Source organism: Halyomorpha halys, unplaced genomic scaffold (assembly GCF_000696795.3).
Source record: "Halyomorpha halys isolate HHAL.00 unplaced genomic scaffold, Hhal_1.1 Scaffold392.1, whole genome shotgun sequence".
Taxonomy (NCBI): Eukaryota; Metazoa; Arthropoda; class Insecta; order Hemiptera; family Pentatomidae; genus Halyomorpha; species Halyomorpha halys.
Genome location: NW_027114089.1, coordinates 486,991 through 499,740, shown reverse-complemented (window position 1 = coordinate 499,740; position 12,750 = coordinate 486,991). Strand labels below are relative to the sequence as shown.

At 26.1% G+C, this 12,750-nt stretch overlaps 1 protein-coding gene across 4 annotated transcripts in view; it reads right to left on the bottom strand.

The window, feature by feature from the left end:
* Nucleotides 1–12,750, bottom strand: part of LOC106682167 (phosphatidylcholine:ceramide cholinephosphotransferase 1) — a 184,228-nt gene that overhangs the window by 108,833 nt on the left and 62,645 nt on the right. For 3 of the 4 annotated variants that reach the window (XM_067051360.1, XM_067051356.1, XM_067051359.1), the window contains one exon: nucleotides 10,873–10,926. The exons of the other annotated variant lie outside the window; for it this stretch is intronic. The gene's annotated coding sequence lies outside the window, so the exon portion shown is untranslated. The remainder of the gene's footprint in view (nucleotides 1–10,872; nucleotides 10,927–12,750) is intronic. 4 annotated transcript variants of the gene reach the window in all.

Genomic DNA, 12,750 nt, shown 5'->3' with positions numbered 1-12,750 from the left:
AAAAAAAAAACATTTTGTGAGTTTATTTTGTCAAATATCATAAAAACTACTACTCCTACAAATATAAACTATTTTATAGTAAATTTAACTAGCTTTAATTTGAGTGTTGGCAGGTATCTGTCTTTAGGTATCTGTATAACTTATTGTCCGAACAACCATAAATCAATTTATTTCAGCATATATCATGAAAACAACTATCATAGTACATTAAACCAGCTTTAATTTGATTGCTAATAGACATCTGTACATCACATAGTTCCTGAGACATAGATTTCTCAAAATAAATTAACTAACTACAGACATTTTTATAAAATGTTGGTTTTTAAAAGACCATATCTCGAGAACTATTAGACGTAAATAGCTCTTTAGTGCTAATATTTCAGCAAATTTACTCTTCTTTCAATAATGTTCTCATAGGTTTTCTAGTGTTGTTGGTTGTTTTTAAGATATAGAACTCCGAATGAAAAAAAAAATATTTTTAACTTTTTGAAACAGCCGCCATTTTTTATTCCCCTTACCTATACTTGGCAGACTCATCAATTTTAACTAGCAATTATACATAGTTTTTATTGAAGTAATGAAATATTGGGGTGAGATAACTGCCTTTTTTTCTTCCCGGCTCTTGTACTATAGGGTCCACAGGTTTGACCAAATTGGCAGCATTAGGACTATGTTTGACACAGCCCCAAAAAGACCACCTAAGAGAAATAGGTATCAAGCCTAAATTTGTCTAATTATTTTATATGTTAGATATATTGGGTTTTCTTTTCCACCAAATTTCTCCTCTGGACCCCTCAAGTATGGAACTTGCATAGATCTCATTGGTTACCCCCACTATTCACCAATAAATCTAAATTATTTGACATAAATCCCTCTTTCCTTGAAGCCTACTCCTACTTCTTATAGATACCCAATTGCGTACCATAACGTTCCCCAACCAAGTCCACTATTGTGTATCTATATGAAGCTGTATGAATGAGGAGGAAATTCATTCCTTCATTATGCTTTAGTCACATGACATGAACTTAGAAGCTGAAGGCTAAGTTGTTCCCAGTTTGTTTTAATGTTGATGTAAAATTTTATTTTGCAATAAAAATAAATATTCAAGTATTTTCTCGTACTTGAGTCAAGAATTTCCATATCAAGGAAAACTTGTTTGCACATGTGAAGGCTAAATTAGTAAATGCATTATAATATGATAAACCAACTCGCATAATTACTGAGAATTTCATTAAATAGGATTAACCGTTAATGCATAGTATTTTAAAGTAAGATTTATTAAATTAAATCAATGAATTTTAAAAACCTGCCAATCAGGGATGACACCTGCTGAGAATAGAGAAAGAAATGATGTAACTGGGTATTATTTATTTTTATTCCTAAGTAAAATAATTCGCCACACATACGAAGACATTTTGAATTTCAAAGGGAGGCATTATTTTGTCAATTTCGATAGCACAGACAAAAATATTTTAATTATAAATTTTAAAAAAATCTGAAGTAAAATTAAACTATATTTATTATTATAAATCAAACTTTGAAGGAGCGTCATCAAGGAAAAAGAAAGAATTCTAAATGCCAGGGTTTTATCATGGATAGAGAAGGCATGATAAATATTAAAAAGTAAACATGAAACAACTCTTAGTTAAAGTAATTTAGTTATAAATAATTTTTTTAAATAATTAAAGAGCATCATGGTATTAAGAAATACTTAGATTAGACATGGACTATTCATGACCGAAAATCAAGGCCGGAACTTTTGTCCTTGTCAAAACTCTTACATTAATAACAACATCAGGCCACTCATTAGGCAATTAATATTAATGTCATTCACCAAGACATCATCAATTTTTATGATGTCTCGAAATAAATAGTTATTTTCGCAAAAAAGTAGAAAGATAGCGTTGCTTTGATTAAGACACATCTTGATAAAAAAAGGTTTTTATTTTTAATATGTATTAGTCGTATTCCAAAGATAGTAACGTGAACTAGGGCTTCTTTCTCTACTATGGTCCACTTTCCTCTGCAGATTCAAAATTCAATAATTTCTGAGAAAGTAGTATGTATAAATAACTGTTTTATTGTTTATTTATTAATGTATTTTTTTTTTTTTTTTTTAGTCATTATATAGAAAATTACATCAGGCTCGACCAAATGACAACATCTATCGGACAGTGCCAAAATAACAAATAAAAATTATAAACATAAGTGAAATGTATTAATTATAATTTTAACTATTAGGGCGTTATAGAAGCTACTGCAATTTATGAGATAGATCAGTAAACATGAATTAATCTCTACTGATAAAACTAATAATTCAATTAACAAATACTTAAATAACAATTAATAAAAAACTAATTGTATTAATTATAAATAAATAATAATATGACTGAAAGGACTTTGAATTGAATAATGCTGCAAATTTACAATCAGTGAATTAATATAATAATGAGAATAAAACAAGATGATACAAGAATACGATAAAAATAAGGATCAAGTAATTCTAGATAAATAATATCTATAACTATATATACACATATATAGCTAATTGTAATCGTAATATAATTAATAATTATATGGAGTTAAGAAAAAAATACAAGCATATATGGTCATTTGATGAATCAAAATCAGTTATTGAGAATCATAGAAGTAGGGAAGTACTCAGTCAAAGATTTTATTTTTAGTTTTATTTGTGGTTGATTTAGTTACTAGTTCGTATGGTGAAAGATTTAACAGATATGGCACCATATAGTTTGAAGTACGTTTACCAAATATATTGTTATAGGGTGGTTCGATTATTAATATTTTTTTATTAAACTAATATTTTTTTTTATAAATAAATTTCTACACATAATTTTTAAGAGAATTCTGTAAACAAATTTCCGGTGCGTTATTCTTCGATGGAAGTTGTGATAAATGTCTATCGGCAGTGGTACCATAACATTCGATCCCATATCTTAATATCGATTTAAATAATGCTTGGTACACCAATTTTTAAATCGACCTAATACAAAACTAGAAAAATAACGATTTCTCACAACACATTTTGTATCTTCTTCAACTCCTAGTTTACCGAGAAAGCTTGAAGCCAATAAGCTTTGAATCAATTCCGGAATTTAGGTGGTGAAAATTCCACATTTCTAATCTTAATCGCCTCATTTATATTTTGGTTCTAGATCACGTCCCGCCAAAAGAGGCGTATTCTGGGTGAACTTTGGCGTAGTGTGACATGTTAGAAAAATAAAATCTATTTTATAATTATTTACAAAAAAAAAGTGTATTAACTTATGAGGTTATTTCATATTTTGGGAGGTTGAGAACATAAACCAATCCGGGTTATCACTATCTATTATGCTGTGATGTTAAAATTAGTTTTTTTTAGCAATTGGTCGTTTTGATTTTTGCATAAATATAGGATGTTATTCAGTTAATAAATCAAGTGCACTGGATCACTTACATGTATATGAAGCAGGTATGTATAAATCAAAATCTAACACGGGTGAAACCTCCGGGAAAAGTTAGTATACATCATGAATACTGATTCTTATTTCAATTCGTTAGAATAAGTTAAATGGAAAAACATTTTCTTATTTTAGCATGCTAAAACGATTAAATATTTAGCATGGCTGAGTCTGTCAGTAAGTCTGCAAAATGGAGAATGACGTCACGCAACGGACTAGTTGACCTCCACACGTGTCTGTTTTATTATAGGAAAGTTGCTCGTAGATCGTATATGGTATATGTTGTTTATGTTTTGGACGTTTTTAAATTCTAAGAAAGTAATGGAGAAAAAACTGAAGTAAGATAGGGGAAAGATAATGTGACGAAGGTTTTGGAGATTTTATTATATCGTAAAGATTACAAGGATACAGGAGCTCCTCTGCATTTAAAATATCCCTTAAATCAGGCTACTCAAAATCTTATACTTATAACATTTAGCATGTTAAAACGGAGAATAGCATGTTTACAGAGCAGAAACTTAAATAATTGAAAATAATACACAATATTACATCTTCTGTATATTATTCTATAGTATATTAAAATTCATGAAATTTGATTTTTAAAGTTGTGTCGACAGGCAAAAATTTCAACAAAATATTTACAAAATCCAGGTAAGGAGTATGATGTAAATACTAATGATAAGTTTGTGTGGGAACTATTCTTAAACCTATCACAACGCGCAAGTTCTCAAGCAGTTTCTCTACGACTTTTTTTCAACCCAAGTTTATACAAGGTCAACAACAGAAGTTCTATGTTATTCTTTTTTGCTGCTGAAGTAATTGTGAACATCACTCGAAATTCTTCGAATCTCACACTGCAATCAACCTAAACGTGTCTACCAGCAGTGACTTAGTTTCTTATACGCCTCAAAAACAACTAAATTATTATAGATAAATTCATTTCAAAATTTAAATTTTCTACAGTCAAGTTAGTAGTCAAAGTAGTTCTTTGTTACAAGAACTATATTCAATAAACATTTAACTTATCTACATGAGATACTCCTATGAAAATTTTTAAATAACTCTTCAAAAATGTATATATTATCTTTTGATAGAAAACTCCTTAATTAAATTAATAGACTACAAAAGATGTTCTCTTTACAAGGTAGGTAGTCAATCGTATTACAGAAAACGATTTTGAAATCCAATAGGACCCAAGAGCGCTAGTAGTTCCAGTCATTGCCGCCAGGTGTCAGGAGAGGACAGTCCTAATGATGAGCAATAAAATTGTCCCTAAACAAGCCTTCAACTTCAAAAACTAATAAAAATTGTTTATTTCCTAAAATATTAAATAATAAACAATAATGATAAATCATACGGCCCATAGAATACTATTGTTATAATTTTGGAAAACAAAGTCAACATCATTAATTTGGATGTGATTTATGAAAAACTGAACAAAAAAAAAATGTTCAGAAAATTCAAAGCTTGATATATATTATTAGATTATCTTTGACTTTATCTAAATTTAGACAGGTTTAGCTAAAATTAGCGAATGAAAAAAATAAATGTTTTTTTTATGAACAACATTGTCAATTGTCCTTTCTACACAGGATTTGTTTAATTTTTCTATTACTTAAATTGCGGCAATTTTCAGGAGTTAAAAATTGAGTTTTCAGTTCAAAATAGGAATAAATAATCATTAAATTAAAATTTAGATAAGTTTGGCTAAAAATAAAAAACGGAAAAATAGAGATTTTAGGGGGGAAAAATAGCTTTGAACATTATTTAGTTTAATCAATATTGGAAGAATATTTTAGCAAATTGTTTAATTTTTCTAAAACTTAAACTATGGTAATTTTCAGGAGTTTAAATTTGAGTTAGAAGTAGATAAGAATAAAAAAATATATAGTAATTTTAATAGTTTTTTTTATACATATTAAGCTTATTTAATTTTTTTTTTTATACTTTAGTAGTGGTAATTATCAGGAGTTAATAATTGAGTTTTTTAGCTTAAAGTTAGAATAAATAATCATCAAGATTTCCTCAGATACTATAAAATTCAAATAAGTTTAGCTATAAGTAAAGAAGGGAATGATAGAGATTATATTAGGTGAAAAAAATAATGGTAGCTTTGAAAAATATTTTTTATAATATTTCACATTTTTTAAAAAAAATTTCCAAAACTTAAATAAATGTGATAATGTGAGTTAAAATTAGAAAAGAAAAAATATATATTTTCAATAGTCCTTTCTATATTGTACCTTGGTTTAATTTTTTAAAGCTTATACAGTGATAATTTTCGGGTTTAAAAATTTTAGTTTTTCAATCTAAAATATAAATAAATAATTTTTAACTAAATTTTCTCAGATTCACCTTTACATTCAATTTTATGAAGAATTACTTAGGTCTACACCAAGAAAAAAATATCTCCGTTCAAAAAACGAGTAATACAAAATTAAATCGGTTATATAAATAATAAGAATAACATTAAATTCTAGGGGTTGTTAATAATAATTATAAGTATTATTTAGTTAAAAAAATAAACTTTTTTTTATTGTAAATTATATATAATTGCACTTTTGATTTAATCTAAAATATTTAATAAAATAGATGATCAAAAAAGTAAAAAATTATTAAATTAGTCCTCTAAAGAAAATAACAGGTTTATGTTGAAGGTATGTTATATTGTATAATAAATAATAATGTTATTGTAAATGTTTAAAAGTGAAGTTGTAATATAAGCTGTTAAATGTTTAGATGTCCCTGAGGATGGCTAGAAGGGCCGAAACGTAGGACAAATAAATAAATAGTGTTGAGACTGTGTTGGATATTAAATTGATTTATTGAAAATAACAGGTATACCAAAATAATCCTTTGAAAACTATTTAATAGAAAGTCATATTCCATACTTAAATACTCCTTATACAATAGAATATTGTATTGTATTATATTCTGTGATATAGAGTTAAAAGGCTCCACTTGGAATTGTTATAAACACTAAAGGGGGTAAGTCTTCGGTTCATGACCTCCTTAGAGTTCGCATGATGCTAACTGGGTCACAGAAACCATTGAGCACGGGTCTCAATTATTAATCAATTTTACTAATTTCAATTGCTATCTTTACACTAGCTTATTATAGGTTGTAAATTACAAAAGCTGAATGATGAAACAGTTGTGAAATAACAGGTGCAATTCTCTTTTGTAGAAAATATTAATCAACTTCCAATAGGGGGAAAAAAGGAATTAAAATCAATTCAAGCAACAAGGTAAAAAAAAAATCTTTGAAAGTGAAAAATCGATGTGAGATAAACTAATACTTGGACATTTGTATTTAATTACAAAAGTTTTATTAGTAATCATTACTAATTTACTGTACCTTTAAAATGGTTACATTCTTCAAAAAAAAAAGTTTCAATACTTTTTTTAAAACAACAGTAAAATAAATTACACCATTTATTTGTCAAATGAAATTAAAAAACATCTTCAAGCGAGCAGAATAAAAAAATAAAATAATTTTATTTTATCTGACATGAGTACGAGGATTTTTTATGCATTTCATTATTAAAATACCAATAGTTTATCATTTATTAGTAATAATTCAACTCTAACTTTAATATTTTTAATTTATTTATTTATTTTTTTTTTAAAAGGTTTAAGATATTTCTTAAAATGAACAATAGGAAAGTACATGACTTCATGTATTTAAAAATGTAATTTTTAAAAGAGCAGTTGAAAGAAAGCGAGTCAACAATAGAAACCTGGAGAAATTTCTACTTAAGAAAACACTTTAAGAGTTAATTGTTCCCATTTTTTAATAAAATAAAAATTTACATATTGAAATACAAATATATATAGTCAGAATAGTCTATTTTGTAATATAACGATATATTTCATATTACTTAGAATTCCATTCATTTTATTTCAACCGAAATAAATTTTTAAAAATACATCAGATCTTATTAAGTAGTAATTTATATAGTTATAATCTTAGATAAGGACTCTATATTTCATAGATAAAAATTATAAGAAGAACTATTATAGGAACAAACAGAGGTAAATGTTTAGTTCAATAGAAACAGTATTTGAAAAAAATAATAGTAAATAAATACAATAATATAAATTTAAACTGAAAAAAGGTAATAAAAAGAATCATCGATAAGGGCTCTAGATTTCAGGAAAAAACCAGAGGCAAATGTTGGTTCAATAGAAATATCATTTAGAGAGAAAAAAAGAGATACAAAATTATAAATAGAAATTTAGAAAATGAATGACGATGAAATGTTTAATGGTGCCAACACCATACAATCATCCAGATTTTTGCCAGAACAGACCTTTGACTATCAGCACTAACACCAGTATATTAAAACAAATAGTTTCTTTAATTAGAGGTATAGAAACAAAAATGGAGAGGAGTCTCGGAGAACGGAATTTAGAAAAGAAGGGATGAAAAGCTGATGGAACCCAAAATCGTGGCTTTAGTGAAAAGAGGTCGAATAAGATGGATAGGTCATGAAGAGAGGATGCCTGAATAAAAGATAACCAAGAAGATGTGGAAAACGGAAAAGAGGACGTATTGGTGGCTGGACGATGTGGAGGAGGATTCAAAATGGTTGTGTAGGAAGATGGAAAGAGTGAGCGAGGGATTGAGTCGAATGGTTGGCTGTGGTGGAGGAGGCGCGGGTTCTTGTAGGCTGTGTAGGACCATAATAATAATAATAATAATAATAATAATAATAATAATGATACAAAAAAAAAAAAGAATGATATTTCAAGCAAAATTATTCATAATGATATTATATCAGTCTAACAGCCAATGTACTTCATAACTAAATAACATTTTGCATAAAGTAGAAGTTTTAGTGGATTAAACAGTTCAAAGTTTGCATTTTTGTTTTTTAGTTTTAGAAAAACATTAAGAGGTTTATGTCATTATGTGATGAATGAAGCTTCAATCAGAATAAATTTCATAATTATTTTGTTTAGTCATGAAATTTTTTTTTCATAAAATTGTACAACCATAGTCCATATAAAAAGTTCATATACAATTTTTTTTTTTTTTTAAATAACACAAAATTAAGTAAAACATGCGTATAAGAGAATGTATGAAGGATGAAAAATATATATGTATCAAAAAAAATATTTAAAAACGCATGACTTGTCTATCTATATATTTATGATGAATGCCAATACTTCAGATACAAATAGATGTTGCATTAATGCATATTAAAAATCGAATTAAAGATCGACAACTGAATAACTCGATTTAAGCACTATGACTTGCATAACAAATCGATATGAATATTTAATGACGGAATCATTAAAATATAATCACCATTGTACGCAGCGAACATGCATCTTATGAACGGCTTCCCAATCACTTGAATGCTGCAATATTTATATTAAAAGACTCATTACATTAAATAAACTAGATTTTATGATGCATCTTAAAAGAATTTTAAATATGTTGATATTTCGAAATTATTATAAGGAAAAAAAATTCTTTAAAACAAAAAATGCTAAATTATTTTACTGAGCTATTATTTTAGCATATGGGATTAATAATATACCATTATATTTGTTAACAATAACAAACCATTAACATATAGTCTAATGAATTAAATGAGTGAATTTAATATAATGCACACTGAATCACAAAACCCAAAATAGCTTCCTACATAGTAGGTTAAAAAAAATTATTAAAAAAAAAAGGTATTCAGATTAGTTATTAGATCCCTAAGAAACTCTTAATTGAAAAAAATCATAAAAAACAATATATATATATTTTTTTATAGAGAAATAAAGTTGATATTTATTTCTCGAATGTTTAACTCGAAAACGGATTTTAAGAGATTTTAAGAAATCTAAAAATAATTTATCTTTTTTACTCAAAATATTTGTCTTCCTGGGCCCTTCAATTTTGTTTCGGAAATCATAAAAAATGCAGTATCTTCAAGATTGTGACACTGATCTATATGAAACAAATATTAAAAAATCACTAGGAATATTCCTGTACATTTTTACAACCAATACATGTAAATACACTTTTAGAGGGCTAAGCAGAAGAACATGCTATGTGAAGTCTTTAAGGAAAATAAAAAGTGAATTTCGCTAGAGAAAAAATTTTTTTACACGTTAGATTACGTATTATTTTAATATTTTAAAATAATGAAAAAATAAAGCAAATAAAATAGAAATAATAATAATAAATAGACAATAATTATTAATATTGACTAATTATCATTAAATAGCAATAATTAATAAATAATAATCAAGTAGAAAGCAGTATTGCTCGGAAATGCAGAAATTAATAAATATCGAAGACTAAACTTTAGAACCGTCTGAACTGCACGAAATAGTACAAAACGTACCTTTCTTAGAAACCGGAGATGTAAAATAAAAATTCTAGAAAATATACTTCATGTTTTCAAACTGCTTTTTCTCCCCTAAAAAAGAATTAAATCGAAAAGACATTCACATGGATTGGAAGAGGATAAATTCAGCTTTCCAACCATAGCAGTTACTTTGGATTTGGATAACATTGTGAGGAGTTACGAATTTAATTTTTAAGTTTTTAATTTCACTAACAAGGGACGACAGAAAAAAATAATCCTCGAACACGTGACTAATATTTTTTGACCTAGAATCACCAAAAAAGGTTTCAAGCTTTTTCATCGAAGTACGAAATACAGGGTTTGACTATTTTTTATTCACATTATTTTTAAATGTAAATATAAATATACAGATATATATAAATGGTAAATATAAAAGTGCTTAAAAGACAGGTAGTTATTTTTAAAATATGAATCGATACATCCAACAATGGATTACCAAAGATGGAGAAGAAGTTTGTATTTTTTAAATATTAAAGGAATTATAAAAGGCAATATCGATTAAAGGACCAAAATGGTCCATTATTAAATATAAATTTATTTCTGTTGTCCTTGTCAATTTTTCAAGACCGACAATGAAAAAGAACAGAATTAAAAAATATTTTGTTCAAATTCTATATTTTTTTAATAAATCAAACATAGAAAAACATCAATACAATTTAAAAATATAAATAGCGAAATATTTTATAAATAAAGTTATTATATTTGCTAGAAATAGAACTGTGAACGTTAAGGATTGAAGGAACGAAAATGCCTTTAAGAAAATAGAAACATTTATCTTTTCAAAAAATTGTTCCCGTATAAACGGTTCCACAAGTATGCTCCATTATAAATAAATTTTCCACAATAATAAAATATAAAGTTCATAATGCATATGCTCTTTGTGTTAACAATCAATAAATGGTGCTCCAGTAATAATGCATGTTATACAAAACTAAACTAAAGTAACATCATGTAAATAAGTAAGTAATAAATAAAAGATAAATTTATGATGGAAGAAAAAATTTAAATTAAAAGATGAAACAAAAATTACTACTTACTAATTTATCTACCGTGCATTCCATCTAATGAGCATGTATTCCAAATCTTATTACCTGCAAAAAATAAAAAATAAAAATTAGGATATTCAAAATACACAATATCAAAAATATTGTAACAAAGAGAAGTTTATAAGTTAACCATAATTTTACACAGATTTTTTAGAAGATAAATTAAGAAAAAAGAAAGTAACAATTATTCGAAATCAATCATTTTCAAGAAATCTACCCGGAAATCATATTGTACATTGGTTAAGTTTGTCTTATTAGTAATGGGTTGTTGCCATTAATTTGATTTTTAAGAAGCATTTAGGGAATATAATTGTTTTCTCAAAAACCATAAATTTTATCATCATGGATTTATTGTTGACTCTAGAACACTACCTATTTTATCATGCCAACGTTTCGACCCCAATTTCAAAACTTCAAGGCTAAGAATGTTTTAATTATGTTATGATAGTTACATATTAACAAAAATTCCGTTATTCTTCTATATCGTTCTGTTTCTCACTTTCTTCATGATTTTAAATTTTGATTATTTATGTATTTATTGAACTATGAAAACATACATATTCATTGATATTTCAGGATCATAAAAGGCAAAACAAAACAATATTTTGCATTTTTTTTTTTCAAAATAAAAACCCTCTCTATATATTTTATTCCAAGAATAAAAAAAGAAATAAATAAAATAAAGAAAATTTAATGTTGGACTTTTTTTCTTAATGATGCCTTAATAATAGACCATCTTCTCCTAATAATAAAATTTTATTTTCATTTAAACAAACAAAAATATAATTCGGAATAAAAGGAAAAATAAAACTATGTAAGTTTCAAAAATACAATGATAATAATAATAATACTATTTAAATATAACTAAAATTCAATTTTAAAATATTTCTTTAGGTAGAAATTAAGGAACATAGAAAACATAAAACAAAAAAAGTAAATACATTACAGATAATCAACATATTATATTTTGTAACTAAGAAAATAGAAAAATTAAAAAACAACTGAAAATTTCTTAACGAAACAAAGTGTAAATTAAAACATTTAAAATAGGCAATTGCATCGGGAAATGCAAATGGAATTAATAGAGGATTACAAGAAACGGTTCATGAAGTTCCACTTCCAGTTATCGACAGTTAAAGGAGCAGTGATCTAAGACTTGGGAAACCCAACCTCAACCCGAAGACTAAACTTCAGGCTGCTGCAGGACATTCTGTTTAAAATTCTATATTTATCAATTCTAAACATTACTTCTATTTTATTTTTTTCGCCCTTTTTTTCAAATTAACTTTTATTTTTTTCTATTAGAGGACAAATGTTCTTTTTTTTGTTAGGTCTACGAATGTCGTTATTTTTGATATTAACTTTACTTTTCTCACTTATTAAGAAGTATTACTTTTAATCAATTTATTTTATCTTAATTATTTTTTTATTTATAACGCTGTATATAGTTAGGGTCGTCTTTTGTAAGAGATTATACCCCCCTATAATTAATTGTTAAAAACAATGTAACTGTTATATTAACCCCCTAATTAAGGCCCACCGGGCTGATATTAAATTAAAAAAATAAATAAATAGATAAAAAATTTTGTTTTTAAAAATTGAAATCTTAAACTAATAGTTCATTACTAAGAAATTAAACAAAAATTTTTCTGAAATAAACTCAAATTTCGATTACAATAGTGATAACTATAATAAAATTTCTATTACAATAGTGACAAATATAAAACAAAAGTTGTTATATTAACCATGTAAGGCCCACCGGGCTGATATTAAATAAAAAAAATAAATAAATAGATAAAAAATTTTGTTTTTAAAAATTGAAATCTTAAACTAATAGTTCATTACTAAGAAATTAAACAAAAAAAATTT